Source organism: Lygodium microphyllum, chromosome 14 (assembly GCF_053477565.2).
Source record: "Lygodium microphyllum isolate KBCC chromosome 14, Lygodium_microphyllum_v1.1.10, whole genome shotgun sequence".
Classification (NCBI taxonomy): domain Eukaryota; kingdom Viridiplantae; phylum Streptophyta; class Polypodiopsida; order Schizaeales; family Lygodiaceae; genus Lygodium; species Lygodium microphyllum.
Window position 1 is genome coordinate 147401229 of NC_141148.1, and position 22630 is coordinate 147423858.

Genomic DNA, 22630 nt, shown 5'->3' on the forward strand with positions numbered 1-22630 from the left:
AACTCTTCTTCTTCTTTTACCCTCTCCCCAATTCGCTTTCCTTCTATCTCACCCTCTCCATCTCATAGTCTTCTCTCCCTCTCTCTTTCTCTCTCACTCTCCCTCTATCCTCCCCTAATTATCTTCCACTTGTCTCTATACCTCCCAATATCTCTTCCTATTGATCTTGCATCTCTCTCCAAATCTTACCTCTCATCATTTCCCTATCATTACCTCCTTCTCTCTCTCTCTGCCTATTCACACACACACACTCTCTCTCTCTCTCTCTCTCTCTCTCTCTCTAGCATGACGGCATGCAATAATGCCCCTCTTCCGAATGGGGGGGGGGGGGGGGGGAGAGGGGGTTTGATAGGCTTTTAAGGAGGCTCCCTCCCTCCCTCTCTCCTCCACGTTGCGCCAAGACCCGCCAAGTGTGTGGTCTACATGGCGGTTGCCCTTGCATGATGGCGATGGAGATGGTGATTACGAGGTGAGAGAGAGACGTGTCATGTAGCCGCAATGGTGAGGGCAGATGATGGTGATCATGATGACCATGGTGATGACGGCGTAGATGATGGGGGAGGGAGCGGTGATCATGACACTGGCGGCCCAGATGGAGACGTCGACTATAGTCAAGGTAAGTTTTTTTTGTTTTTTTTTAAAGAATTAACGTTTTCTTTTTCACCTATCTCCCTTACCCTATTACTAACCTTTCCTACTAACTTATAACTTACTAACCTTACTCAATCAACTAACTCCTTCTAACACAACTAACCTATACTAACATATATATATATATATATATATATCTATATATATATATATATATATATATATATATATATATATATATATATATATATATATATATAGAAAAGATTGAGCTCAATCGGGATGAATGCCAATAGATCTTTTCGAGATGGATTTAATCTTCGGGTTTCAACGTAATGTAGGGGACATTACACTTCAAGCAAGGATATAATGCTTGTGAAGATTCTTTTGTTTATGAACAACATGTACATACATTTGGACATCAGCATGATGTATTTGATTAGCCTTCTCATCATGATTACCATGTTTTTCCTGCAAGATTTCATCCACATGACTCTGGACAGCATGCCTATAAAGATGCATATGGTAATGTCTATGAGAAGGCCAGACATCATGACCAACATGACATGGACGAATGTAGTAGTTATGATCATTTTTATGGACAACATTATGGGAATGAGAGCTATGACACTTACATTTAGTCCAACCATATGGGTTATGTACCACATGAGCCACCTAAAGCATTACAAGCTGAAGATATCTATGAAGAGCAAGTACATGCAGGTGTGGACAACATAGATGGTAATGACGATAATGGAGAACAATGCTGAAGAATATGAGGACAATGAGGAGGACTTTCATGAGAACCTTACTAAGGACATCATGAAACATAAGGAGGATTTTCATGAGATGTCTATCCTTCAAGAGGGATATGATTATGAAAATTTTGATTTCTCTGGTGATTCTATTGATGATGCATATCAGCCCATTGGTGATTGGGATATGTACATGTTGGATAATAAAGCTCCTTTACATCCATTTGACCATGATGACTATGAGGGGGATTATGAACATTGGGGATTATGAGAATGTTCATTACTCTTTTGATCTGAGGGATCGTTGGGATGATTCCTCTTTCCCATTTGACCTGCGCATAGTCATTGATAGTCTTGGTAGTTGTTTTCATGATGATGATCACTTTTATGGATTCCCATTTGATCCAGGAGGATTGCTATGGAAGAATGACTGGACTATTTGATTCCTTTGACCTGCAAATATGATTGACAGCTTGTCTTCATTGATTTTTATTTGGCTTATGGGAGAGACTGTTGAAGAAGCATGAGTTCACTATTTAATACAACTAGCTTTATTAAATTCCTGTCATGAAAATAAATTGTCTTACGTCATCAAAGTCAAGATTTTATGCTTGGATCTGCTACTCCTAGCTGTATGCTTCAAAATGACACCTCATTTGTTTGATTGAGAGCTATATTTCAGGAGTTATGACTCTTTTACTATGAAAGCCCTTTCTTGGACAGTATGAGCAGCATGAAGACAATCATGAACTTCTTGGACCATGGATTCTTCTTCAACTTGTGCCTTTGAACTTTTATGTTACATCCATTGTAGAATCTTCCCATTTGCAGCTTTGAGGACAAAGCTAATTGGAGCATGGAGGGTTTGTAATGAAGTAAACAAGGCCAATGACAGACTAAAAGCCTATGTAATAATATTAGAGGACTAGGGCTTAGGGTTTGCTATAAATAGGAATCCCTAGCCAAAATTAGGGGCCTTTTGCCTTTTGGACATGTTAGTCATGTAAGTTTTTATTGGTAGTCACATTAGTTTTCTTGTCCTTCACCTACATGGAGGTGAGTTTCCATGGCACCAGCTTGGGGTGTGTTCCAAGAATCCTTTCTTGTATTCATGTTTTCAGCATAGGTTAATGCAATTATTACTACATTTTCCATTGTTCCATAGTTAGATTTTATGGTAGTCTAGCCTTCATTACAATCACAATGCTTAATATATGCTAAAGCATCTTGGAAAACTATCAGCCACCAATAGCCCACATGTAAAGCTTTCTAGGCAGTGAATCATCCAACAAAATGGGCTCCACATGTTGAATCATGGCATTCCTCTAGAATAAAGAGTACCTCATCAGGCACCACACAATGACGATAAATCTCATTCACACCTTTCCTATTTAAGACACCCACTATTATTGAAAATTGAAGTGCTTGCTACTTAATCTTCCTCTTCTCGGATTTAGAAAGAGTTTTTGTCGAGTTGCTTGTTGATAGATAATGTGTGATAGACACATACCATGACGGAATAAAGGCTATATCAATTTTGCATAAGTCCTTGTAGTCACTAATATCAACCCACTCTTCCTTAGGCTCACAAAAATCTACTAGAGACTCTATGATGCCCTGTAATTTTGGTTGATTGCTCCTAATCTCATTGTCATACTACTGCAAAGAGATCAACCACTTGGCTAGGTGATCAGAGGGTTGAAGTTTGTTCAATAATAAGTGCAATCCCTCTGCCTTGGTGAAGAACACCACCTTCTCATAACGAATATAGTGTCTGAACTTCTTGGTGGCGAACACGATAGCCAAGAAAACCTTCTCCAAATAGTTGTAACAAGGCTTTGAAATTCCCAACTTTCAACTTGCGAATTCAATAGGATGATAAAGTTATGCCTCCCAAATTTGGGATAGGCAATAACTAATACTATGACTTGTCACAACTGTGAATATATTGAAAATCTCACCCCTTTTTTGAGCTTTTAAAACTGACACTTTGGATAATTCTATTTTGATATCCTCAAATTCCACTTTGCATGCTTCTGTCCGTTCAAAAACATGGTTGTGAGATAAGAGATTTATCAAGTTTAGCCAATGCATTAATGAGTTGACAATAGCACCCCACGGATGAAACAAAAGTGTAAACTTTCCTAGGGAAAGTGGGTGGGCTTAAGGCCACAGTAACAACCACCTTTTCAGGGTCATTGGTAATACCAACTGCACTCACAACATGAACCAGTAGCAAACCATAAGGCATCCTGAATACACCCTTTCAAGGATTCAACGCTATAAAATATGCACAACGTCGCTCAAGCATGCCCATAGAACAATCAATTGTCTTTGATAGGTCATGGTAGCTACCCCTAAATCATCTATGAGAACCTTCAACTCTTTAGGGGATATATTGGAAAACATCTAGTTAGCCGTTCTTTGCCAAGATCTAGGAGCATTGCATAGGCCAAAAGACATCACATGGTATGCAAAAGTACCAAAAATTGTATTAAATGTCATCTTAAATGTATCCTCTTCAGCTATGGTCATCTGATTATAACCCACAAAATAGTCCATGAAAGAGTATATCTCTCACCCTACCATGGTCTGATCTAAAATACGATTAATAAATGATGGAGGATAATAGTTCTTCACTGTCTACTTGTTTAATTTCTTAAAATCGACATACACATGGATTTGATTGTTCTTTTTCTTTCTTATTACTAGTGTTGAAAACCATTCTGTATGCTCAATTGGAAAGATCAGACTATCCTTCCTTAAACATATCAATTCCTTAAAAAGAGGCTCTCTCAACTCACAAGGCTTATGTCTAGTCTTCCGCCTCATTAGCTTACTATCTTCTTTCAATGGGATCATATGCATGACAACAGAGGGAAAAATCCCCTTCAGTTCATCATAACTCCCTATGAATATATCCCTAAACTCCTTTAGGAGTGCCACATAATCTGCACACTCATCAACAAATAACATAGTGCTAAGTTTAATGGGGTAGGGACAATTGGGAGTCCCAAGACCTAGCTCTATCACATTAGCATCCCAAATCATGTCCTTTGCCTTTATTGCCTCTTGCTTGGGCCTTTGGCTATCACAGTTTTTGGCATTTGATTTGAAGTCTGTAATTTTTTTCCTGATTGTCTCAAAGTCTCGCATTGCATGGAGCTTGTTCCACTTCATTACATGCCGAAAAATTTATTAAAAATCCAAGACCACTGTAAGATTCATCTTCAGATGCACTTTTAAATCCCATCTTTCATGGCCGCTTAAAATTGTCAAATCTACATTTGCCACTTCTAACAAGCTTTGCATTTGAGCTTGAATTGACAAAATTTGGCACATTTTTTGCTTTCTTTGGGTTGTAAAATCCCACTCTCAGCCATACATGTTGCATATGCAACCTAAATATGATATCAGAAGATAAATTCCTAGATGCATTGTAATTGTATATCTAGGTGGTGACCGACATTGAGAGTGTACAATTCTCCTTTGTTGTAGGGTAGTGTGATATCTTTGGAAATGGATTAAGTGAGGAATATATGAAATCTCCTAGATCGTTAAGTTTATATTATGTGAGGATTCTATTACACTTGTGTTTTATATGAGATAGTGCATCCTGGGAAAAGGGGTGTAAGGAGTAGTCAATTGATGCTTTATACCCTACTCATTATAAAATCGCTCAAAAGCTTTTGAGACATACTCATCCCCATTATTTTTCCTTATGTATTTCAGCCTATACCCAGACTAGTTCTCAACAAGAGTAAGCCAATGCTGAAAGGTAGACAAGACATCTGATTTTCGCTTAATAGGGTAAGCCCAAACCTTATATGAGTAATCATCAATGAAGGTGACAAAATAATTCTCACCACCTAGTGAATAATAGGGCATGGAACCACATACAACTAAATAAACAAGAGCCAAAGGCTCACCCATGCACTTTATACTAGGCTTCTTATGCCTACTACATGTTTGCTTGCCGTATGAAGAATGATAATAAGACTAAAAAAACTTATAGTCTAGGGACATAAGATATTGCAAATTGGTTAGCATTTTCATTCCTTTCAAAGACATGTGCTCAAGGCAATGATGCCAAAGAGATACATGTGGAACTGCAACCGTAGCCAAAGCATGGTCATCTGATCTAGATACAAGCAAGGGATAGAGGGACCTAGACTTAGTACCACATGCAATAACAAGAAGTCCATGATTAATCTTCCATGAGAAATTATCAAACCAGATAACATAACTTGTATAATCCAAGATGCCAAAGAGAGATAAGGCTCTTTTGAGAGCTAGTATATGAAATACATCATGAAGAATAAGCATGCTACCTGAACCAAAACATAGCTAGACATCACCAATACCAACTATCTCTAATGCCAAGTCATTACCCAAATAAACAAATCTAGTCAAATTGCAATAGGAGTGAAACTACTTTCTATGAAGGGTCACATGAAAGGAAGTCCCTAAATCTATCAACCAACACTGAGTATATACTGGCAAAGCATTAATTAGTTGTGAAGCATCCAAGGAAGAGGTTGCCGATATAAGATCATCAGATATATCAAGCTATATCATATTAATCTCCTCAATCTTGATGCTAAGGTTTCTAGGAACAAATGTTGTAGTCATCAGTCTTGTCTTATAGTTTACCCTTTCCCTTTTTCTTGCCCTTGTATTTGTGCATTTAATGGCACTGTGACCAAATATGATATGCTTTCCCACAATAATGACAAGTAAGATCAAATTTACGGCAATGGGACTTACTATGAGACCATCTACATGTTCCTAGACTAAGACCTTTGAGAGTCTCTATCATGTGTATTTCCATCCTATCAGTCTCTCACAATCAATGCATCTGACATACAGAAAGCAGATTCTACATTCTTTTTGTTTACCTCTTTTGTCAAGAGGACACTCTCAACATCTTGCAATTCCAGTCCATCTTAACATTTTTAACAATATTTTGTGAAGGCTAAAGTTAAAGAAGGTCAAAGCACAAATACTTGATTTATTTGATGGTGAATTATTATTTTTGGAGCACTTCAGTGTATTATTTTGTGCACTTATATTGTAGTCACCGACACCAAATTTTAATGGATATATTATTTTATAAGAGCCAGACATACACATTATACTTATTAAAAAAAGTTATATTTGTGGCACTCGCAACTATTATGTGGGTTGCGCACATGTATTTGTGATTAGATTGACATAGCCATGGTCTATTTACACTAAGTTTTAAGCATGATATGAGGATTGACCAACCTAGAACCCACAAAGTAGATAGGATGCCCAAAAGAGGGTGCAAACCCTAATTCATAATAATGGAAACCCTAAAATGCAAAGCAAGATGCAAATCCTAACTCTAAAATGGTGCGCTATCTTAGAGAGGTGACCTAACCCTAAGCCTAATTTGTATCTATATAAGGGCAGGAGGTCTCAGTTGTATTGACTCTTTTGGTACGTCCATGCTACAAAAGCTCTATTGATGCACCTATTAAAGATTTCTATTCTCTTCTTCTATTCTATCATCTTGACTCCATTGTTAAGAGTGAATGAGAAAGAGTGAGTGAGAGGGGTGTTGAGTGAGGGACTAAGGGAAGGTGAAGCTCTTCATCATCTTCTCTCTTTTCTCTTATTCTTTATTAGCTTGTCAACTTGTTGGTGTGCTTGGAGGTGGATGTAAAGGAGTAACGGCATTGGATTATGTTGATCGTCGTCATGGAAACATCTTCAAGCCTTCAAGCTTTTGGACTATAATGCAAAAATGTAAGTTAGTGAGCTCAATACACCTCAAAGCTAGTCTTGTGTTCTTATTTTCTTGGGATAGAGAGGAGCATTCTTGGTTAGTTAAAGTAGAGTGCTGAGAGACAAGGCAAGAGATTGTCGCCAAAGTGAGTTGCAGCTTCTGAAACAATAGAAGTCTGGCCAAAGTCTTGATAGTTGATGCATTTGGCTTAACATTTTGGTTTCATTGCTAGGACTAAGAATGATGCAACTACTAAGGTTGTGACACTCCTACCATGTGGAAAAATGGGAGGCTTGTGCATGGGTATGGATGGGATCGATGGGGTATGGACTATCTACATTTGTGGCTAGCATTCCAAAACCCATTCAACTAGGTTAGGAAGGCCAAGTCAGAGAAGGACCTAGTTCATTGGAGTAAGATTGAAGTAATAAGAATTGTTAGGGTATGAAAAAATACAAAACTCAAACTTAAGAAAACACAAAAACATAAAACACAAAACTCAAAACTCAAACTTTTCTTGCTTAAACAAACCATGTGACATTTTTGTGGATTGTAAATACATCATGCTTATCATGCTTATTGGGTTGCATGTGTATTGAAGAAAAATAATACAAAAACACAAAACATTAAGTATAAAATATAAAACTCAAAACTTAAACGTTTCTCGCTTAAACAAACTATGTGACATTTTTGTGGATTGAAGATACATCATGCTTGTCATGCTTGTTGGGTTGTGTGTGTATTGAAGCAACATCAACGCAAAAATGAAAAATGCAAAACTCAAAACTCAGAACTCAACTCATTTTACTTGACCAATCCATGTATCAATGTTGTAGATGCAACTTTCTTATTATGAATGATTAATAATGTGAGCATTGAAGTAAGGGAAGTGATCAAAACTCAAAATATACAATGCAAGAATCAAATACATGGCCATTATTTCATTGTTTGGTTGGTTGTTGCTTGTTTGCCATTTGATAGTTAGGATTATTCACACTTAGATTTAGAGTTTCTTCACTAAAAAATAATCATCATCATCATTGTTCATACTCACACTCATACTCACACTCCTAGATCCTAACCAATTCACTCACACTCATTCCCAAATTCTCACCAATGCACTCACATTCACACCCATAAACCCTAATGCTCACTCACACTCACACTCATAGATCACTCATACTACCAATACACTCACACACACCCATAAATCCTAACACTTACACTCATAAACTCTAACTGATTGACTCACACTCACATCTATAAACCCTAATCTAATCACTCATACTCATATCCATAAACCCTCATCACTCAAAATCACACCTAATATCACTCACACTCATACTCAAAAACCCATAAATCCTAACACCACCATTCACTCACACTTACGCTAACAATTACTCACACTCTGACAACACCTGGAAACATGAAAAAATTGCAAAATTTTTACAAATTTTTAAATCTATCTAACATATTATTATCATATTTTTGAATTAATTTTATATAGGTGTGATGGTAGTTGTTGTCTTTGGAGGACGATCTTCACAGTTCATGCAAAATGAAAATGTTGGCTCAAAGAAAGTTATTGCATGATAGGCAAGTGGAATTTAGATTTCTAGGCCTCCTTATGTGCAAGAATGGTTGAGGGGTATGAGTTTCTACATATAGGCATTGGGGACTTACTTAGAGCAGAAGTATAGAAGAATTCTAGCATAGGGAAGTAAGTGTTAGAGCTTATGAAGGAAGGAAAGTTGGTCCCAAAGGACATCCCCTTGAAGGAATGAAAGTTGGTCCCAAAGGACATCCCCTTGAATCTCTTGAAATCTAACATGAAAACTAAGCCCCATGTCATTGTGGATGGATATCCTAAGACACTCCAACAAGTAATTAGTTTTGAGAAAAATATTTGTCATGTGGATATGGTGGTTTACCTTGAGTGCCCTAGTGATAAAATGGAGGAAAGGCTTATACATATCATGCACAAAGTAGTGAAAGAGTAGATGATAAGTCAGAGACTACCCGAAAGCATTTGGATACTTTCGATTCTAAGTATCTCCCTGTAGTTTCACACTTTGAGGCTTTAAATCCTCGACACTTTAGGAAGATCAAAGCTAGTTCAATAAAAAAAATGGAGGTGTCTTCAGAAGTTGCAAGACATCTTAAAGAGATGTTTGGTTTAGAGAGCAAGGGCATCTCGGTGCATAAGAAACATGATTGCACCCAAACAGTGTACATCTTTTAGGTGGATGGGGTAGTAGAAAAGGGACTCAATGGAAACAAATGGTGAAAGACTTTGGATACACACATATCTCAAGTGGAAACTTACTCCGAAACGAGGTGAAGTTTTGGACAAGTCTTGGAAAAGAAGTGGAGCAAATCATGAAGGTCATTGCAACCAATGGGGGAGGGTGTGATTTCATGGGGAGCCAATTTTGGGCTAAGGGAAAGAGAAAGAGAAGGCATGATTTCCAGGGATACCTGGTAGAGAGGTGTGAGATTGGGGGGAGAAATGCCATGGTCGCTTTTACAAGTGTTGTAACTTTGTAGATAATTTCATCTCCTATTGTGATCCCTAAATGGCAGAGCCTCAACTCATTGTTGACATTATAAAGCCGATAGAGAGGGTAGAACCTCTCTCATCAGGGCGCCATCAAGAATTAGAGAGGGAGAGGTAAGAAACGATGATGCTTGATAAAGAGGGAAAGAAAGGAAGCATTTTTAACATCATCACCATGGTCTCGTCCAATGCCATGCCTCTTTCATTATCATTTCCTACCTCTAAGTACTCACTAAATCAGACTCTACCTACATAGAAAATAAATTTTTCACTTTCCATCACCATCTCTATTCCCTCATTTTGTGCAAATATGGAGACATGATCAAACTATAACAATTCCCAATGGATAGAACCTTTTTTTTTAAAAGCAAATTTTTTTAGTTCCCTCCTTCTCCCCCAGTCGACGTCACACTGGAGGGGAGGGAGGGAAGCCATGTTCAAGCAGCACGCTGGGGCTCATGTAGAGCCTTAGCCATGTGTGCTGCCGTGTAGGGGAGGGAGGAACCTCTCCCTCCCCCTATTTAAATCAGTGGGGGCCAGAGGTTGAGGAGGCAAATAGAAACGAAGTGCTGTAGCTGGCTGATTCCGCCAGGAGAGAACTTTGCCATAGACGTTGTGCCACTTGAGGGAGAGGGGAGGACTGCAGTAGTGGTGAAGAAGGACGAGGGGCTACCATTATTAGTGTTGCCACTGCCGTTACAAGAGGGGAAAGGAGGCACCGAGTATTTCCAGGCCATCATCATCATAGTCTGCGTTGAATTCGTCAGCACGACCGGCAAAGTCCATCTGTCCTTTCCCTCCCTGCCCACGTGTGGAAGCTACTAGAAGTTCTTAAACGGCTAATTAAGCCCCCTTTCACCCCCCCCCCCCCCTCATATTCCTTTTTAACACACTCCTCTCAGCCCCTTCCTATACCCTTCATTTACCCTTAAGCCCCCTTCCTATACCTTCATTAATCCTTTCACCCCCCCCCCTCCTGGTTTTATTCCCTTAGAATCCTTTCACCACCCTTCCCCCCCCCCCAGTCTTAAACCCTTAACCCCTTCCCGTGGGGCCATTAAACCCCCACTCCCCTTGGCCTCGAAAACCACAAATTCCTCCCCCCCCCCTCGTGCCCTTTACTTTTTACACACCTTTTACCCCCTGGTGTTAAAATTTCCCCCTCTCCCCCCTGTGTTTGACCTTTGTAAAGCCTTTCACCCTTCACCTGTCCCCTTGGTTTGGGACTTACCCGGTGTCCAGAAATCCCTTCAAGATCCCCCTTTTTATACCCTTTCAAGACCCTTCATATGTTTTTTTTGAAACCACACTCACACACACCATTTTTCCCCGTGTATAAATCCCTATAGGGCCTTTTCTTTTAGGCTTTCTAAACCTTTCCCTCTCCGAAGAAGCTAAGACCTTAAAGGTCTTGTTACCCCTTCCTCGTGGTTAATCCCTTAACGGCTCCTTGCCTCTGTTAACCCCAACACGAAGAAAGCAAAAGAAAACGGGAAAGACGCAGGGCAAAGGCGGAAAAAACAAAAAGAAGTAGCTTGACTGAAGTAGGAATAGAGGCGCACCCTGAAATCTTGTAAAAGAGCGCCGGCCGTGCAATTTGTAAATGTAGACGGGCGGTGGAAAGGAATCTAGGAAGATAGAGGGACAATGGAAAAAAGGGCCTAGGCTAATGGCCGTCCATGTAAAAAAGGGGGACAACCGCCCATGGAAATTAAGGGCATGTATATAAAGTTAAAAGGTAAATGAGAAGAGCATCCTCGTGTGTGGCAAAGAGCGCCTCCTTCTTCTCCTCCTGTTTCTCACCTTCGTGCCTCCTTGCTTGTGCTTGTGAGAGGGACTGAGAGCGTGAGAGTGTGTGAGGGAGTGATCATGGGAGGGCAAGGGAACCTGGAGAAGAAGCTCCCCATTCTCCCTCTTCATCTTCTCCTCCCCTCTTCTCTCCTCTGGTCTTGAACGTGGCTATGGGGGATGAAGCTCATGGGAGAGGGATTGAGGTTGCTTGAGTTCGCCTCAAGGATCGTGGAGCTATAGGGGTGCAAGAAAGAGGAGGGTACTCGATCGAGCATCAAGGTAAGCTCACTACACCCACAAGGTAGGCGTAGCGAGACGGCTATGTGAGAGGTAGCCATGGCTACTCAGTTCGAAACACTTGAGTAATAAGTGGTCCGTAGGTCTCAGGGTAGAGCTCGAAGAGCTCCCACATTTTGGTTCCGTTGCCGGGACTAACGGATTCGAGCTTTGAGCGTCGCGCACAGCAGATCGAGCATGGAAGTAGGGTTTGCAGCCTGAACCAGTGCCTCGAGATAACTAGGAGACTTAGGAGGTTTTAATCTGAGGAACAAGTAAGTATTTGGGTTTGTTGGAAGCATTAGATTAGGACTACTGTTCTGCATTTCTGTTTTTCATATTGGCTGCAGTAGATGGAGGTTAGATTAGGGTAAAACCAGATAAAACAAAGGTTCTGGCTGATGCTGCTGGAAACATGAAAACAGGGGACCATACTCAAGCTTATGGGTGAACCAAGGACAGGGAACTGGCTATAGGGTTTTGCAGTGCTGGGAAAGAACCTTAAGAAGCCTGGGAGGCCAGGACAGACCTCATTTTCTTAGTTGGATTTGTTGTGAGAGAGAGAGAGCTTCTGGTTCACAGGACGAGGAAACGCAACCCCGATTCCAGGCGCATTCGATTCGTGCCACTTGAGGTGAGTCCAGTGAGTTCCAGTAGCACTCTGATCGGTTATGGGATGCTTTGTGATGATTGAGTGCAGAAGACAGTAGGGAGGATTCAAACGCGTCGGAATCGCGCCCGCCGCCGACGCGGTCGGACCAACTCGCAGTGGTCCGATTCCCAGAATCGGACCACCCGAGTTCTGGAGTCAGACCGTCCAACTCCCAAAATCGGACCATCCGATTGCGAGTGAGTCAGACCAGTCTAGTCCGATTGCCAGGATCAGACCAGCCCGATCGAACGTGCCACGTGGCACTCGGACTGCCCCTTATAATCGAACACCCAACTGTCCACTCAGACCAGCCTGTCCAATCAGACACCCCGCCCGATCGAAGGAATTGGACCCACCCCTGTCCGACTCGGACCAGTCCAGAATCGGACCAACATCGTCCGACTGTTAGAGTCGGACCGCACCGGTCCGATTGCCAGAGTCGGACTGTCTGACTCTCAGAGTCGGACCACCCCGGTTCGATTCCCAGAATCGGACCATCTTGCCAGAACACAAAGATAAGGATCTTTGCTGACCTGACCACATACCTGACCCCAGGATGCAACCCTGAACACCCCCAGAACCCAAGTTGGTCATTAGAACCTCAGAGATTAATCGAACTCAAGGTGCAGAAAGACCATAGAATAGCCAAGAACCGAGTGGGAAACTCAAATTAGACTAAGAACGTGGGTAGAAGTAAGGGGGAGTTTGCATTAAACTCTTTTGCATCGGCATTTCACTTTTGTGCTCCACTAAACCTGCACAACAAGAAAAGAGAAAAGCCTATTTTTGCACCAAGCACCACGAAAACACTAAGCACAACGTGCGAGTAAGGATCGACGCTGCTTTCAAATAACAAGGAATACATTTGGATACCTAATAACATTAAGGAACCCACTAGTAGGAGGAGACCCCAAGACTTAGACAGGTGCCTGAGCACCCCACTAGTAGTGCCTGGAGAAAACACAAGGACACAGGAAGCAACAAGATAGAGGAGTGGAAGCCACCGGAGCTGATTGGATTCATAGACGACCTCGTGGAGCTGGAAACAGAAACAATGTCAGGATCAAGAGGCTATCAAGGGGAAGACCAATTAGACCTAGGAGAATTTCCAACTTTGGTCCAAGAATTGGTCCACGACTACGATCTACTCACCAGAACTGAGATCCAAGGTAGACATGTAGAAGAAGTGTTGGCTAACCTGGAAGAAGAGAGAAGAGCTATCAAGAGAGCGTTGGAAGGCATAATTGCCTACAACCATGAGCAAAGGGCTAGAAGGCTGCAGCAGGACGTGGATATGTACGAGGCTAGAAGAGTGCTAGACTTAGCAGGGGCAGCCAAGTTCGGACCGAATGTAGAGAGGGAACGGGCAGCAGAGGCTGGCATGACGTTGAGTGAACTGGTGGCAAAGCGACCCATGGACAATACATCCGTGGAGCAAAGTGCTACTGCCCTAGCCACCGCGCTACTGTCAGGATTGGGAGTCACACAAGGGGCTAAAGGGTAGGCTAGAATCCCTATAGTAGCGAAACAACTAGCTCGATACGAACCTAGCAGTGACCCGTATAGCTTCATGGAGCAGTTCGAGCAAGTATGTGAGGCAAACGGTCTTACTGACCTTGCGTAGAGAGCCCAAGCCTTCGGCTTGTGTTTAGGCGACAAGGGGAGGACCTAGTACTCTAGTCTGGATGACACAGAACGTACAAACTTCGCTCGCCTTAAGGGCCTCTTTATCAAAAGGTTCTGAGAGGCAGGGTATTATTCGGACAACCTCATTGTTAGATTAATGAATATCAGTCAAAGGGAGAAGGAGGACGTTAGGGATTATGTTACTCAGGTGCGTAGCCTCTACAAGAGAATCCCTGCCAACGAGCGACCTACCGAAAGGGCAGTGTCTACAGTGTTCATGAATGGGATTCGGAGTGAGGAGCTCTACAAGGCTCTGGCCAGTAACTCCACCTTACAACGGGACGTGCTAGCTCGAGTCTTCGAGGAGGCAATACGTGTAGATGATCAACTTAGAGAGCGAAGCATGAGAGCTACCACCCGGGATAATGCAAACCAGAGGGACCCTGAGAGATCAACCCCCTTAGGGGAAAAAGCAACTACTAGTGCGGAGGACAAGGGAAAGAGTGCAAACCATGACCAAGGGATGGCAGAGATGAGAATGGAGATCGTGCGGTTACAAGAGCTCGTTAGAAAGCCGGTGAGATCACATGTACAATGTGTGTACTGCAGCGGCAATCACCTCCCAGTGGAGTGCCAAGATTCATCGATCTCGGCCATGCTCAAATTGCGGTAGATTCGAACATGATACAGCGCATTATAGAATGCCGAGGAGACTCGCGTATATGCAGCAGTACAACCCTCCATACTTAGGCAGTAGGCCACCTAACTTCTTGGGCAGGGGAACCCAGCTAGCTCTTCCAGCACCAACTCACCCAAGACCTGTCGTGCCTAGGCTGGAGATGAACCCCACTGGCATACCTAGGCCACCAGGGCCTTTTGTGACTCACCCACCTAGTGATGCTCCTGTCCACTTTGTGGAGGAGCCCAACGAGGAAGAGGCATATGTCAATCCTTATGTATCCTATGACGAGGAGGGCAACCCAGTTCTGATGGACTACCGGCCAGTACCAGTGATGGCCTTAGGAAGAGGACGAGGCAGAGGCTTTGGAGGGCCAAGCGAGGATCCGGTCACATGCTGGACTTGCGGCCACCCAGGCCTCATTTCATCACGCTGCCTAGAGCGAGAACAAGCTAACAAGGACAAAGCGGATCTCCGATGCACAGAGTGTGGAATCACACACCTGTTTCCTGATTGTCCTAGGCGGAAGCCATTAACGAACGCTGCCAACATGCCATCTGTGCCCTTGGGGCTCTTCGGAGTTGAAATTTTTGGTAGTGAGGATATGCCCATCCCACTACATGCTATGACACAAGCTCAAACGAAACAAGCAGGCATCTCCTTACCAGGGCCAAGCAACCTTGATGCAACCTCAATAGGGAAGAAAAGCCGGAGGAGACGGAAAAAGAGTACTGATGCGAAGATAACCCTTAAAACCGAGGAAACGACTACACTGGTGATGGGAAAGAGGGTCACAGATGCAGAGGTAGAGACCTCGGCTCCTAAGACAGCAGAGCTAGGGAGTGCCAAGGTAGGAGAATATCCCCATCCCAACCGACAACTCGAAGCTATGGCCAAGGTCAAGGAGTGGGTCAAGGATGCCCAAAAGCACCTTGAAGATGCTAAACCCATATTGGAAGACCCTATGGTTGACTTCTCCAGTGTTAACACACCAGTCTCACCCTCAAAACCACCGGCTGGGAACATGCCTGCACCCCTAAAGGCGGCTTAGCACAGCAAGGCCGGGGGGAAGCTTACCAGGGCAGACAAGATGCACGGCCTAGAAGCTAGAACTGCCAGCCTCAGAGGAAGACAAGGGTCCAATAACCTCCTCACAACTCTGCTGTCCGCCCCAGTAACTCTAAGCCTGGAGGATCTACTTAGGCAAAATCACTCCTTGTGGCAGGAGTTAAAAGACTCGATCGAGGGACACGCGGAACTGGTGGGCACTGATCCGCAAGATCACGACGCAGTTGCACAGATCCCAAGTCTAACTCTACACACAGATCCTAAGTCTTTGCACATCAATGCTTTTTGGGAGGGCACTGAAATGCACGCAGTTTTGCCCGTCCTAGCCTTAGGGGACATGACTCGGAAGGGAATTGTAGACACAGATGCCGATGTTAGTGGGCTAAACCATGCGGTCCTAGAGGCATGTGGAAACCCTCCTGTAGAGACTGCTAGATTCAACGTCACGCTAGCAAACGGCATGAAGGTAAGACCATTTGGGGTCTTAAAGAATTGGCCGGTAAAGATTGCCGGTGTGCAATTCTCGGTAAACTTTATTGTCATGAAGGGATTGGATTACAACATACTATTGGGCCGACCTTGGATGAGGAATGCACGAGTCATAGAGGATTGGAGCAATGGATTGATTTTCCTAGGGAACAGAACTAGTGCAGTGAGGGTAGAGATGGACACTTGGACAATGACGTATGTTGACATGGCTGCCATCTCAACCATGCTAAAAGGCAATACTCAACTGACCAAGCCCTATGGATCGCTGGCTAAATATATTCCTTGCCCTAAGGATGAGAGGGATTGGATGCACGTGCTGGCAACCATTGACCTACCATTCTCGAATGAGGAAGGACCACCTCAGCAGGCTGCTAAAACCGCCACAGTACCAATTGAAGAGCCAGTTGTGCCGCTTTGCATGATGGTAGGAAGCTCGCTCAACCCAGGCAAACCGTCCTCGTCTCGCACCCCCAACAACAAACTAGAGCTTCAGGAGATCGTAGAGTATCTATCCGATAAATTGAACGACAATTTAGCCGCTAACTTAAAGCCTCTACGTGACCTTCTAGCTAAACCAAAATGGAAATGGAACAAAGTCCATGACCTGAACTTGTTATACAACTGGGCTTTAGTCACTAACGACAAGGAGCGTGAACAGGGAAGCTTAGGGGATGATGAGCAGTTAGAAGAACAGGACCTGGACGATGAGGAGTATGAGGACTGTCGCTCTGCGGGAGAAGAGAGTGAAGAAGAGGTAGACAAGATAGAGTACGACATGGAGGGAAAGGTGATAGAGCAAATCAGGGCAGCCTTAAGGCCTAGGAAGGAAGGGCTTAGTCGAAACGAAAAAGGAGTCATACTAATGGAGTGTGACAGATCCTGGCTGGAACAAATAGAAGCCGTAGATTACGGGCAAGCTGGAGTGGCACAACGGTGGGTAATCCCAGTGCTCAAGACAGATTCCCCTACCGAACTAAGACCCCCTGGGGAAACACCTTCCTCAAGTGAAGGATGCGAGTTCAACTCAGAGTTGGAAGTCAGTACTGAGAGTGATCCCGAGATACCGCAACCATCTGAGGTCAAACGCACCACGGGAGACTTGCCAGTCCACCTGAGGCGCAAGAGGCTAAAAGAGGAGGCCAGGAAGCAAGCAATGGGCTCAGAAGCAGAAAGGCAGAGGAAACCACAGGATCTGCCCAAACAGTTTACAAAATTTAAAAAGGGTGACAGAGTGGTGGTCCTCCTAGGTGCAAAGAGAGAAGGTCAGGCTAGTGAACCGATAGAGGGACCCGCCAAAGTCAAGGAGGTTAACTTGGCTGGAAAAGGCAAGAAACCAAGACTGGTATTTGTCACAGATGACTTGGCGGAAGAGGAAGAAACCAAACTTGTTGCGCTCCTGCAAGAGTACATCGATGTGTTTGCCTGGACACTGGACAAAAACTTAAGGGAGTCGACCCTAGGGTTGTGACCCATAACATCCCAATGATTCCAAATGCAGTGCCAACCAAACAACAACCTTACCCCATGAATCCTAAACACGCCCATACAGTGAAGGAGGAGATTGACGAACTCATGAGGGCAGGTTTCATATATGAGATCGAGCACACGGACTGGGTGTCACCTATCGTGATTGTCATGAAGAAAAATGGAAAAATCCGAGTGTGTGTCAACTACAAGAAAGTGAATGCCGCTACGAAAAGGGATAATTATCCTTTACCTTATACCGAGCACATGCTGGAGAGGGTAGCAAGGAAAGAAGCCTATAGTTTTCTGGATGGCTTCTCGGGCTACAATCAGGTACAAGTGCACCCCGATGACAGGCACAAGACTGCCTTTGCCATGGAATGGGGCGTATTTGCCTACATTGTCATGCCTTTTGGGCTAATGAATGCACCCGCAACTTTCTAGCGCCTAATGTGCACCATCTTTAAGGACATGCTCAGGCGCGAACTGGAAGTGTTCATAGATGACCTATGTTTACACTCTAGTTGGCACGAACACTTGAAGAAATTACGAGGTGTCTTTGAAAGGTGTAAACTGTACCACCTCTTGCTAAACCCCTTAAAGTGCCAATTCTGGGTAAAACACGGATGCATCTTGGGGCATGTAGTGTCAAGGAACGGCATTGCCACTGACTTTTCCAAAGTCAGAGTCATTGTTGACCTACCGCCACCCAACAACTACAAGGGAGTTCAGTGCTTCTTGGACACATTGGATATTATCAACGATTTGTGCTAAATTATGCATTAATAGCTAGACCTTTGTACAAGCTGTTGATAGTGTTTGAGTGGACAGAGGACTGCCAGTGTGCATATGAAGAATTCAAAAAGGCTCTTACAACTGCACCAATCCTGCGAGCCCCAGACTGGAACGTAACGTTCCATGTGCACATAGACGCCTCTAAGTTCGCTATTGGAGCTGTGCTATGCCAGCCTAGTGAGCATAATTTGGATTACCCGGTGAGTTTTGCTAGTAGGCAGCTCACAGAAACCGAGATGAACTATTCCACGACAGAAAGGGAGGGGTTGGCCATGGTATTTGCGGTAAAGAAATTTAGGCATTACCTGTTGGCCACTCCCTTTGTCTTCTTCGTTGACCATCAAGCCCTACTGTATCTTGTGAACAAGCCTTGCGCTACGGGGCGCATAGCTAGATGGTTACTCCTTTTACTGGAATTTGACTTCTCTGTGGTTGTACGCAAAGGAAAGCAGCACTACATGGTCGACCACAAGTCCCGCATACCCACAGGAGAAGCCGCTGGACAAGGCGTGCCTGATGATTTACCGGATGGCCATCTTTTTAACTTGTCTAGTGAACGAGAATTATTTAGAGCTTATCTGATGCCTTATTGGGCCGATGACATAGTGCAAGTGCTAGAAAATGGACTACCGGAGCGGCCCATTGAGAAGGCCAGTCTGAAGAGACTTGTCCTGAAAATTCAGCGCTATCAGCTGATAGCTGGCCAACTCTACAGGTTGGGACAAGACGGTTTATTGCGCAAATGCGTGTGTGAGCACGAGATGCACGACTCATTAAATGAAGCACATTGTGGAATCGCTGGGGGACACTTTAGTGGGGACACAACAGCCCGAAAGGTGCTACAATCCCAGCTATGGTGGCCCACCCTATTCCGTGATGCAGCTAAATTTGTAAAGCACTGCGATGAGTGCCAAAGGACCAGAGTGCCTGTGCGGAAGGACAAGATGGAGCTGAGCCCTATCATAGCCCGACAACCCTTTGAAAAATGGGGCATCGATTTTATTGGGCCTATCAGTCCCGCAGCACAATATTCCCAAGCTCGATACATCATTGTGGCAACCGACTATTTAACGAAATGGGCAGAGGCACGGGCCACGAGGAAGAATGATGCTCGGACCACTGCTAAGTTCCTGTGGGAGCAGGTCATTTCACGGTTCGATTGTCCAATCGAACTTGTAAGCGACCAAGGCGCACACTTCATTAATGAAGTAATTGCCCATTTGCTCTCTACCTTCCTAATAATTCACCGGAAGTCCTCTCCCTATTACCCTCAGGCTAATGGCCAAGCCGAGTCTCAAACAAAATTCTAGTCAATGTGCTTACAAAAGTCGTGTCTACATCGAGAAGTGACTGGGATAACAAGCTAATGGCAGCTTTGTGGGCCTATCGCACTGCTTATAAAACGGCTATAGGACAGACGCCCTTTAGGCTGACTTACGGAACTGAAGCCATTCTGCCCGTAGAATTCTTCATCTAGTTTGAGGCTAGCAGTCTAGGAACGTTGGGAGGGCAGAGAGGCTTGGACCAACCGCTTAGTAGAACTTGAGCACTTAACGGAGACCCGACTCCTCGCCACTCACTCTTTGATTTGCGAAAAGGCTCGACGAAAGATGTGGTTTGACAAGCATGTCATGCAGAGAGACTTCGAACAAGGGGACCTTGTTCTGCTATACTCGATAAAAGGACATAAACAGAAGATGAAGTTTCGGGGGCTAGGGCCTTTCAGGGTACGCGTAATCGGTAGGACCGGAAATGTCGAGTTGGAGACACTTGACGGTGAGAAAATAGGCTTTTTTAATGGCAGCCCCATTAAGAAGTACTATCCTCCTTCACATCCATTACATGAGCCGCCCATGTTAGAACCCCCACTGAACGTTCGCATGGCTATTGTAACTCACCTGACAGATCAGGATGAAGTAGTGGCATCGGCATACCTGCGGATTATAGTTGCAACAGGAGTGGTGTATTCTTTTGACGCCTTGATTGATGAAGGTGCTGACTACAACATCCTAACACATGACCATTGGACACGCATTAGTCAACCGCAACTACAGCCCACTAACGCTCAAATCACCCCGTTTGGGGGCACCGCTTACCCACTCCTAGGGAAATGCAAGGTGGTCGTTTCCATTGAATCTGAAAGTTTACCAGCCTTCTTCCATGTGTTTCCTGGCACCACAGACACTGGTAATGTATCGCTGTTAGGTCACACTTTCAAGAAACAAACCAACTACAATGTGGCTTACAACCTAAATCACATACATCTTGCCATTGGCAATGCGCGCATAGTGACGACTTTCAGCAAGGGCTGCCCTAACTCCCCCACTTTTACGAAGCAGGCGATAGAAACCCCCACGACCAAGCTTCAACCCACGTCTAAACAAACGGAAACCACGGCCTCATGCCGAGTTCTCAAGCCCAGACCCATGGCCACCAGGAGCGCTCACAAGGCCAAAGAGTCCAAGTTTCTATGGGTGCTGAAACGGCAAAAACCACATCAGGGTAAACCACCCAGATGTGACCCTAAACGTCCAAAGTATCAACCGTCCCGACCCAAGAGGCAGTCTAGGCACTACCGCTGTAGACGCACAACCACGCCGCTCTGGATTCCCAAAGGCCTCTTGCGAGCACAAGGATACTACGAGGGCAATCCCTGGATTTGGGTGCCTAAAAATGGCCAGCTAAGAAGCTCATCTACAATCAATCTATTTCTAACAAGAGAGTGTTACACCCGTGGTGCCCAGAACACAATTAACATGCCAGGGCCAGTGGTGGCTAACAAGCCTCAGCTCATCTATCGACCAAAGCAAATGCCCTAGGTCCTAAACCTACCTATTCCTGAGAACTTACAAACAACAATTACTGCTAACTCAAAACCAAGTACAACCCCTGTGCCTCTAGAGCTTCTCACAGCATCTCAAAGGGCTTCCCAGTGCGAGGCCCGACCCGTGACACCGATGAGGAAGTCACACTTATCTAGTCCACGTGCACCCGCCCCACCAGAGGGTCTTAAACCTTCATACACAATATGACCTTTCCTCTCTTTGGCTAAGGACCTTGGCGCAACTTCTGGGGACGATCTAATAGCCTGCATTAAAATGTTAGATGAAACTTTCACTACATTTGCTAGAAGCTACGAGAGGCTAGACCTAGGTCTTCTTGACGAAATGCTTGCTTCGGCGGTTCGTGCACTACCATGCACTTGGGAGGAATACGAACTTATGACCACTAAAGTTCCCAAAATTGCTACCGAACTGATAGCAAATGATGAAATCTCGACAAATCAGGCTGCACTCAAGAGGCTTATTACCTCGTATCGCAAGTCTCCACATTCTGCTCCTGAACAAGAGCTGCAAGAGCTCACGCAGATGGCAAGCTCACCTTCCACATTCTTGCAGCAGTGGTTTACGCTAAGGGTCCAATGGGAGAAAAAAGGTCGTCGCATAATGACCAATACTGAGCAACACAGGGCAATCAAAACTATCGAATATGATCCCACGTACGTGGCACCTATCTCGTTTAAGGTCTTGGCCATCACCCATAATCAGCATCTGGATGACCATGTGCTCGCCCACCCCTACATTGACCAATTCCTCACCCAAGAAGAATTACATATTGCTAGTCGCCTCAGTATCGGAGATCTCTTCCACGATGTTTTGACCTACATTTCCCAAGTCTCCATCCAACCATCCACTCTGGATTGTCATCCCCAACTCGAATACAATCCAAACTTCTACGATTGGCTATTAGCTAGGTAAGTCAACCCACGTGAATAAGTGCTCCCCTCTTCCTTCCTGTGCTAATCCTAGGAAGGATTCTTTGCAAGATTCCTGACGGAGGGGGGCAGCACAACCAAGAACAGAGCAAGGATGAAAAGTTATGTTATCTAGCTAGCAGATAGTTAATTAAAAAAGTTTCTATGGAGGAATGTTGTAGAATAAAACAATAGCAATGGTCAAACCTCTAAGCAAGTGAGCCCCCTTTAAGCCCATCTATTCTTCTCTTAAACTTAGTTCTAATAAGTAATGCGCCGATTGTTAGGTATTAAACGTTGGCATGGTGTGTTGACAGGTCACCGCCATGGCAGGACAAGACAAAGGAGGAAAACTACCATTCTCAGAAGAGGAAATGACCA

The 22630-nt window shown here is 44.1% G+C and overlaps 1 pseudogene; it reads left to right on the forward strand.

The window, feature by feature from the left end:
* The first annotated feature begins 498 nt into the window (after window positions 1-498).
* Window positions 499-9645, forward strand: LOC148026215 (uncharacterized; annotated as a pseudogene).
* Window positions 9646-22630: the final 12985 nt, after the last annotated feature.